The following is a 7,960-nucleotide window of genomic DNA, read 5'->3' on the forward strand; positions in this document are numbered from 1 at the left end:
CATCTTGTAGGTTCTGAATGACTCTTCTGAATGGGAATGGCTTTAGTAAATATGGTTTAAGGGGAAAGGCATCGTCCCCTACAATAAAATATGGACAGGTGTAACACGGCCTGGGAGAGGCACTGGTGTTGGAATATTAAGAGTGTTGTTCTCAAGAGCAGCAGCTAGAGTACTGTCTCTGAAAACACCAGCATCACCTGCCCTGCCATTTGCTCCCACGTTAAAATACAGAAATCTATATTTTGCATCTACAACTGCAGAAGAATGATGCTGTGGAACTTTAAATAATTATAGTGTGTTGACCCACCAGGGGACCGAATGGCAACATGCTTGCCATCTATGGCTCCAATGCAGTTTGGTAGATTCCATCGCTGTGCAAATTCTAGTGAAATTTGTTTGCCATTCTGCCTCAGTACTTGGAACCTGCAACAACAAACATCACATTTTAGCAGTATAAATATACATGTGCATCTATCTATAGCATATTTGCATGTACAAAGCATAAACAAGATTTATTGAAATTTATTTCATGAGTATTTTATCTAATTTCCAGAGTTTGGCATCAACAAACTCCTCGGAATCCTCAGAAAACCCCTTGTTCCAGAAGAGGAGACAGGAGATATCAGAGTTCTCCTCACTTCTGTGGGGGCCAGCTCAGGAGAAACAGCTGAAGCAACTGCTGCCCCAACCTCACCCAGTGTGTACGAGCAAACACCACCACCAAAGGTACCAGACTGTGCAAGAAAGAAGAGGAAGGTAGACAAATTAGACACCACCAAGCCAGCTTCACGGGCTGTGGAGCTTCTAGAACAACTGCATACGTCCAGGGAGAAGTTCATGGAGAAAGCAATGGCGGAGCCAAGACAGGCTACCCCGAATGAGTTGTTTTTACCAAATGGTAGCTCGTACAACGGAAAACTTTCCTGACGACATTCGAGATCAAATGCAATCGGATGTATTTATAATGATGCATGAGATTAGAAAGAAATTACAGAATACCACTTTATTAGAAAAATAAACATCAAGTATCCAACTTGTCTTCAGCCATTATGTATTGTTCCGCAACATACCAGCATGAGTCATTTATAATGGAAACTCATTTTTGTGTTTATTTACTGATAACTTGGAATTGAATAATATAATACTGATTGTCTACTTAGCCTGATGTCTGTGTCAAAGAGACACACACAGAGTCCCTGCCAAGCTACTCGGATGTTACCTGTAGCAACTGAGACTCTATTTTGGACTTGTGTTTCACCTTGAACCAACGGATAGCATCACGGACCTCTCTATGTACAAATTTTCTGTCGTGGGCAGAACCCGTGAAAAACACATTTCTTTTTGTAAAGCACTGCTTTTAGGCCCTTGGTCACCCAAGGTTTGTTGTTAGGATAAACATAAACTGCTTTGATGGACTGGTGCAATCTACACTTTTTTACTCCTAACTGTGTGTTAAATGTCTGTATGAGTATGTATGCCTGCCCTTGTGAGCGAAGACAAATTTCTGTCCTGGGTCTCCTCGACAGACAATAAAGTCTGTTTTGATTTGATTACACATTTATCAACAAATCTGACTGACAATGAGGTTCCAATATAATAACACCGCAATCATTCATCGACCCTAATGATGTACATCCATATTTTCTAAGCTTTATCAGCAGTGTACCTTTAAAAAATCCACTCGAAGAATCCTGTACAATGCTGCACACGTATCCATCACAATTTTGTGGATGGTGTTGCCTGGAATCCGGAAAAGGAATGCTAGGTCAGCAAATGAATTGCCTGAAAAAAAAAATCAGATCTTGTCTGTTCCTCTGTAATGCATTCACAAAAGTGTGATCCCACACAACATCTTGGCAGTTAAAACTGAACAGTTGGCAATAACAAATTATATAGCAACTATTATAAACAATCAATAGTGATGAATTCTGCACTTTTGTTTCTTTATGATTTTATTCACTGAAGCATTTTGCCAAATTAAAATGCTATATCGATCAATCAAGATCACCACCACAAAGACAAGTTGTAAAAACAATGCACTAAAGTGGTATAATAAATGTGAATATTCACAGCAACTGCTATAATTGCCACCCCACCATTTCCCGTTTAAGCTTATCCTTTCTCGTCTCTTATATTTTCATTTCTTTGAACTGTTACTGCTAAGTGTGCTTCCTTCTAAGGTTCTTGTTACTGCTATATCTGAGATAAGCATTTAGTTTTCCACACTTTCTACCCTTCTGTACATAACTTATAACTAACATTCTCGTCACCAACCCAAGCAGCAAAAAAAAAAAAAATGCATACCTGAACCAAGGTAACGCAGGGTCACTGCCAGTCTTTCTTCTGCTTGTATGCACTGTCTCATAACAGTGTCTTGTCTGCGAATTGCAGGCTCGATTAAATGAAGCAGATCATAAAATGTGGCAGACGACATGCGCAAAAAGCGTCTGCACTCCCGTGAATCTTCTGACGATATTTCTTTAAGCAGACACGAATAAGCTCCGAATCGGTTTCTTCGAGCTACCCACTCCCTCACCCACATCTTTTTTTCTTTCTTCTTCTCTCTCTCCTCTTCATGTAAAATAACTAGAGTCGCCACAGTTGCTTCGAAAAGTATCTCGTCTTCGATGTAGCCTGCCATATTGTTAACTTCCCACAATGCAGTGTGCGGATGACGTCAGTTCGCAAGACACTTGTGTGGCCTTGCTACGTGGGAATGGGACGCATTGCGCAAAGCTGTCTATGCGCAAGTTCTTGTACAAGAAACATTGCAGCGTGGGAATAGGCCTTTAATTTCTGAGTGCAGCGAGGTTACAAATGCGCATGAATTCTGAAGTTTAAAATTTTATATATACATCTTAGCATTTCAGCTTGATGCTTGATAGAACGAACGTTTGAGGAAAATACAAAATTCCTTTGAGAGGAAAAAAATTGTAAGGAAGGTAGAAATACGTATATGAATGAATGAACTGATTCATTTATCATCGGTCAGTAAAATTCAGGGTTAGTTATTTTTGGAACCAACCCTTACAAAGCCTGCAGGCTCACGAACGCAAACACTTCGAAACACGAAGATAAACACGTGCATGCTCGTACGCACAAGCGCGCAAACATGAATGCAAACACAGACGCACGCACTCAGCTGTAAAAAGTCACGCCCACTCGCCGCGAGATACCGACACTCCCACGCAGCCTCACACGCACACACGCCCACGCCGATACACGCATGCGCACACAGATACACACGGACACACGCACACCCTTTATCTCTCACAGACACACGCACGCACTCATCATTATTATTATCGAAGTTGATGGCAGTGATCGACTGCGTGGGCTGGCAAAGTGGTTCAAGATAACTTTCTCCCTCGACATGAAGTTGTTTCCAAGAGCCCTAACGATCACTCTCGACGAACCGGATGTGGCCTGTGCGGAGTCTCACAGGTGTGGAGGAACAGTGACCGAAGGGAATGAACGGAGATGTACAGTTGTGGGTGATCATTTTGTGTTACTTTTACTAGATTGGTCCTCTACACCATCTTTGTGTTTTCTTAATAATCAGTTTATGTTTGTACATATTTGTACATAAAGCATTCGTAATCATAATGTAAGTATTAATTTATTTGTATTGTCTTTAACTCTCTGCCTGTCCATGTGGTTACGTTTTGGTTTTGTTTTTTATTTATGTTTGTTTGTTTGTTTGTTTCTTTGTTTCTTTGTTTGTAGTGTGGCATTTTAATCCACCTATTTAAAGAAGATTGACGTCACCTCTACGCGAGTAAAACTTTGGATGAGTGTGATTTGGCCAAAGTAGATATATCTGAGGATACCAGTTCCAGACTAGGATCCAGAAATTTACTACTTCAACAGCATTAACCCTCACTCCCAGACTTATGTCTACTACACTGCTTGTTCTTTGTACCTTAACGAAACACGTACTCAAGATCCATTTGTTCAGAATTAAGGATCGGCACAGAGACAATATAAGTGAGTCTGGCAAGTGGAAGTTGCTCTTTATGTTCAAGCAAATTGCGCATGCGCGAGGAAAATATTCAGCTCCATGGTTAGCTCTTGCAAGCGAACGAAACTTCCCGTTGACTCGTTGATTTTCAAAATTATTTCCGATGCGTAGAGTAGCAGGACTGGGAGAAATTTATGTCCACCTTGTCGGTATCTAAATTTCTTCGAGGTTTTTTTTATAGCTACAATCTAGGGCAGATAAGCCTGTATCGGAAGTCGTGAAATCTGTGTTCCTAAGAAAGTATCTACTAACAAGAAGACGTGATAATCCACAATTCATTCAGATATAAATAACACAATCATCCACATTTACTTGAGAACGAGCAAGAAAACTTCAAACTGTAAAAAGTTACAGAAGGCAAACGAAGAAGTGTAATTACATATTTTTAGATTTTATAAAGGACAGAGTTCTCCAAGAGACAAAAAAGAACTCTGAGCCTGTTGCCAACTAAGGAGAATTCCAATTAATATTAAATAAGGCAAAAATCACAATAATATTTCGATTTTAAGCTGACAGACGAGAGAGGCGCCAGGAACAGATGGTAAGGTAAATCCCTTGCTTTGAATGTGACAGACAGAGTTGCAGCTATTTGAACATCGCGGAGATAAAGGTCCTCATCCAGCCGACAGGGTTGCAAGGCCGACAACATGGACAATGGAGGGCGATGGTTCTAACACAAACAACAAACACGGACAGGACCCAGGGCTTATGGGATTGTGTCATATAGTCAGTGGATTTCTTTGTTCTGACCATGATTATCGGGACAATCGGGGGACTGGACATCTGGGCCCATTGGGATGGAGGGAGAGGTGGTTAGGCTACCGACAGAACATTGGTCTGACTCCATCCGGAATCAATCCTTCTCATTAAAATAACTGTTTAATCTTTTAACGAGACTATCAGCGGAAGTAGGTAGTCTTAAAAGTAGATGAACACTTTAAGATTCTGTCAAGTCCTGCTAGAAAAAAAATGCAGTAATATTTCCCTGAATGTTTTTGAAGAAAGTTGACAAAAATGTTTTCGCAAGTTTTATTCACGAAAGCAAATGGCGAATGCTTTTATCTTCAGTGTCATTTTATTCTTCTGGTATAAGACTGCATTTTTGAATTTATAAATATTCGTAAATAGATATTTTGGGGGATTTTATTGCAACTTTTTATTAGAAAGGGTTAGGGCCATATCTTTCTCTTTCCAAGGTAATTGAATCTACAACCTCTACTCGAGTCCGTTTCTAAGGGGAAGTTCTTACCACGAAATGTGTTTTGAAAGGACTGGGGTGACCTTAGTATAAGATGTATTTTTATCAAAATCTCAGTGAGTACCACCTTCTGCCCCTCATATCCCCGCTTTTTCCGCTCTCAAAATGCAAGTCTTAACTGTCACCATGCACAGAAAGAAACCTAACCCCTAAAATCATAAATATTCATAGGTACATCTCTTATAGTTCCCCATTAATTATTGCCTTCAAGGACATTCTTTACCCGACAAATTTAGACGATTTTTTTTAATCAAGTCTTACTTATAGTTTTATAAAATCTTTGCTAAACTTGATCAAATATTCGTACAGAGTACATTAAATACACATAATTACAGAGGGAATGTCAAGGGCACAGGAAAAATCAAAGTGGAAAACGTTTAAAGAAGGAGAAAGGCAAGTTCATCCATAACAACATTTGTCTACATTGACAGTTGTGGCATGTTAGCGTTAAGTTCACAAGAAAATAGACTAAATTAAAAGTTCTTTCTTTGAGGTCTGTCTATTCTCTTTTTTTAAATATTGTTTCTGTCTTGCATTTTTATGGCAAATACAATACTGGGGCCTTCTTCTTCCTCTTCTTATTACTAATTTTTACCATAGTGTTGTTCTGTGGGTCTCACGATTGGCAGTACAGTGTCAGTTCTATCGCATTTCTGATTATTTATTATTTACTGTTTCTTGTGGCCATCTCACGGATGACTGCGCTGTGTTTTTACAGCAAGTAATTTTGAAAACAGAGCTTCAAAGAAACTAAAAGACCCCCCGCAAGGCTAATAACATTTTACAATGTACACCACTAAAGTAACAACAACAACAAAGAAGAATTGCCGGACATTATAGACTTCAGGTGCAATATTCGCAAGTGAGCATTATAAAGCCGACACCCTCAGAATAGAACAGGTTCCAGTTATCTTTCCCCTTGGTAAGTACGTACACAATTTGAGCTACAGGCTACATGGCCACCGAGCACACTTCAATCCTTTTTTGTGAGAGATGTTGAGGGACGAAATGATGCCTGACACTCTACAGATACTGGCAATTTCTCCACTATCTGCCCAGACATTGATTGGCCCCATGCAGGAGGCGCCCACCAGTCCCAATGAACTTGGGAGCGAGATGCCCGAGATATTCATCCAAGTAATTTTCTTTGTCTTCTAAAGCATTTGTCTTTTCATCTTTAAATTTTGTTTAATGCATATTTGGTTACAGTTCAGTTATTCGTGCTATTACCACTCTATAACATCACCTTGATACAGTAATTTCAGTATCATTGAACATTCGTCATTTTCTGTTACTGACCTTATTTACTGTTGTTATGTATTATGTTACATTGTATTTCTAGGGTTATTGCCTTCTGTAAATAATCATTCTATTATCACTCTTTGATATAAAATTTTTATCTATAATAAAAGGGCTGTTACCACAATTATTTGTCAGTATATTGCAAGCTATGTATTATGTTATTTAAACAGATACAAAGATAAACTGATAAAATGTTGTTGTTGTTGTTGTTGTTGTTGTTATTATTATTATTATTATTCAGTTATCACAATTACCGTAAGAATTCCTATCCTCTCGTCCGCCATTCTAAGCTGTTATTCTTTTTATGAGTCAAACGCGATCATTCAAGAAGCAGCAATCATTTATTTACTTATTTTACTTTAGTGGAGTATTCAGCTTATTGTCTAGATATCACAATACTTTAATGCTGCAGAAGAATAAATGTTAATGTCTAAACAGTACAACTATTGCTATCAATACTGCAAAAGCCAGACTGATAAGTTTTGCTGTTCATAGTGTTGGAAAAGACAAGTTTTATATATGATGCCATCAAGAGGTTTTGGTAGTTACATCATGATCGCAATGTAATGTCTGTAAGATTATTCACAGTAACGATGCCTTACTTCTGTCGGTTGAAAAGCTCGTACCTTTATTTAAAATAGAGGTTGAACTCTGAGGGGAAACATCAGCATCTTACATAAAGCGATAGAGAACTGTTCCGGTTGTTGGGATGCTGAGATAGGGATGAGCTATCTAAACTGCGGGCAGGGAATTCCAATCATAGTCGCCGGTTTGCAAAGGAATTTTTTTTTATTTTTATTTTAGATAACATTTTTGTTCCGGCAACAAATCTTCTTCTGCCTCCTTCCCGTCGATGTCTTGTGTTTTCTTTCTTTAGATCCCTTCACATCGAGGCGTTTGCTTACTAATAAAGGATCACCCGTTTACCTTTCGCGATTCCTATTCATCAAGATCTGTTTGCAGCGAACTCTTGACATGCAAAGTTTAAATATGTACACTGGAGCTTGCTTTGCTCCTGCAACTGGAGGCAGTTTGAGGGATAACCGTCTCCTGATATTTTTTGTTCCTCCTTCAAACATGCTACCTTAAAGCATCAAGCGATCAGTTGGGTGAAAACTTTCAAGTGTAAAAACACTTTTGCTGTCTCCCCCATTGGTCCGACCGGTGCAAGAAATTAAACTATTTTTTTTTAAATCTCCCTTGTATCACTCCGTTCACAGAGCCTTTCGGGTAATGTTTCTGTTCAGTAACCACTTGCTCAGTCTGTAATCATTTGGTTAAAAAAATTAAGTACAGCTGCACTAGTGTGTTTATGTTTAACATCATGATCACAGCGGCTTTTCTAACGCTGGTGATGACAGCTCACGCCAAAGAAAAGA

The 7,960-nt window shown here is 39.0% G+C and overlaps 1 long non-coding RNA gene across 1 annotated transcript; it reads right to left on the reverse strand.

The window, feature by feature from the left end:
- Positions 1-396: 396 nt before the first annotated feature.
- Positions 397-2,365, reverse strand: LOC112576837. The gene is made up of 3 exons (XR_003101925.1): positions 2,305-2,365; positions 1,667-1,782; positions 397-423 (listed from the first exon to the last, which is right to left on the reverse strand). It is a non-coding gene; the product is annotated as an uncharacterized LOC112576837 (long non-coding RNA).
- Between the last annotated feature and the right edge of the window lie 5,595 nt (positions 2,366-7,960).

The sequence above is a fragment of the Pomacea canaliculata genome, linkage group LG1 (genome assembly GCF_003073045.1).
Source record: "Pomacea canaliculata isolate SZHN2017 linkage group LG1, ASM307304v1, whole genome shotgun sequence".
In the NCBI taxonomy this organism is placed as follows: Eukaryota; Metazoa; Mollusca; class Gastropoda; order Architaenioglossa; family Ampullariidae; genus Pomacea; species Pomacea canaliculata.